We start from the raw sequence: 1,838 nt of genomic DNA on the forward strand, positions 1-1,838 counted from the left end.
ACGGCAACAACACCTGCCTGGCCACCATGCAGGTTTTGCAAACCAAAGAATTTGTTCCTAACTGTACAGAGGCTGATCCAGATCTTGTCTGACTTAGTAAGCAATCAAATCGAATCGGTCGATTCTTTGGCCATCAGAACAGCCCCCCCAAATCATCAGGCTGTCAACTCTAAAATACTTGGATGGCCAAGGTGAGGATTGTCTCAATTCCTTAACAAGAATTGTATATTTTGCAGAAGAATCTGAAGAGAATCGTGAGTTCCTCGCGATATTAGACGGATTCGTACCTTTACTCATTGATTTACTCTATAGTGCTAATGGCATTGTTGAAATGCTCGAGAGAGTCATTATTGCTTTGGATACAATTCTAGATAAAATTGAAGATCGTGAGCACATTGAAGAATTTTTATTTTTAGGGTAAACTAAGTAGTTGAAGAAATTGAACCATGACAATTGCTTAGTCTCTCTGCTCCTTCTTCTGCAACAAGGCAGCGCTGGCGCGAAAATAAGATCAGCGAGGATTCTGAAGTTCATCACGGTGGATGTCGAATCCAAAGTCATGATCACCGAAAAGGAAGGTCTAATGTCTGAATTGCTCAAATCTAGAAGGAAGGCAAGATGAAGAACGCAAGAAGAAGATTATTTGTAGGCAGTGGGCATTCCTCAAAATCGTGAGCTGGCACCTTTTTTTTTCTCTTCTTTTTTTCATGCCCAGTCATCATAAAAAAATTGCCAACTCATTAAACCATTTGCCGCATAATCATTTTTAACATTGTCAATTTATATTAATTAATAGAAGGACTTTGACCAAGTTTGACTAAAACTATAAGGATCCATGTCCTAAGAAATAAATTATAGGGACCTTGACCAAATTTGACTGAAACTATAAGGACTTAGAACATAGTTTTCCCTAAATTATATTCAATTTTTCTTGCCAAAATCCATTTTACCATATAATGTGTGTTCATGCTTGCAAAATTCTTTTTATGAAAAAATTTCCTATCTAGTATGGGACGGGCGTGTTACATATCCCACATACTTAGTTTTCAAACTACAGGAATAACAAATTTGACTCTATGCCGTGTTTGATTTTGCAAGACGAGATCAGATCAGCAAAATAAAAAAAACATAAAAAAATTAAAATTGAATATGGAAATAAATTCCCAGGGAACCAACAAAAACTCCAATCCACCGGCGCCGATATGACCATTGTCTAATTTCAACGTATGTTGCTGTCGGGGTTTATATTATTTTTATTATTATATATTACTACTACTCCGGTTCTTAATATAAGATCTCATTTAACTTTTATTTTGGTTCTAAATATAAGACCCCAATCTATTTTATCTCTTATATTTATATATTTTTTCTCAAGGTAGTCTTTCTAATAATGATAGTTCTAGCCAATATACTTGATTATCAATGATATTTAAAAAAAACATATTTATTACAAATAACCTAACTTATTTCTTTAATCTATCTCCTCTAATTAGTTAACTAGCTCTTATAATTAGGACCGGAGCTAGTATAAGTGTTTTGAATCTGATCAAGAACAGTGGCCATGTTTGAAAGAGGTGCACCAAAAAACATGTCTATTACTACCTCCGATTCTAATTATAAAAACTAGTTGACTAATTTGAAGAGATTAAGAAAATAAGTTAAGTTAGTTATTTGTAATAAATAGATGTTGTCTTTCCTAAAATATCCTTGCTAATCAAGTATATTGGTTAAAACTATCATTATTAGAAGGACTACATTAGGAAAAAATGTATAAATATGAGAGATAAAGTGGATTAGGTCTTATATTTAGGATCAAAATAAAAGTTAAATAAGGTCTT

At 33.2% G+C, this 1,838-nt stretch overlaps 1 pseudogene; it reads left to right on the forward strand.

The window, feature by feature from the left end:
- Positions 1–5: 5 nt before the first annotated feature.
- Positions 6–622, forward strand: LOC114750443 (U-box domain-containing protein 28-like; annotated as a pseudogene).
- Positions 623–1,838: the final 1,216 nt, after the last annotated feature.

Source organism: Neltuma alba, unplaced genomic scaffold (genome assembly GCF_004799145.2).
Source record: "Neltuma alba isolate B1F8T4 unplaced genomic scaffold, ASM479914v2 tig00006445_pilon, whole genome shotgun sequence".
NCBI lineage: Eukaryota > Viridiplantae > Streptophyta > Magnoliopsida > Fabales > Fabaceae > Neltuma > Neltuma alba.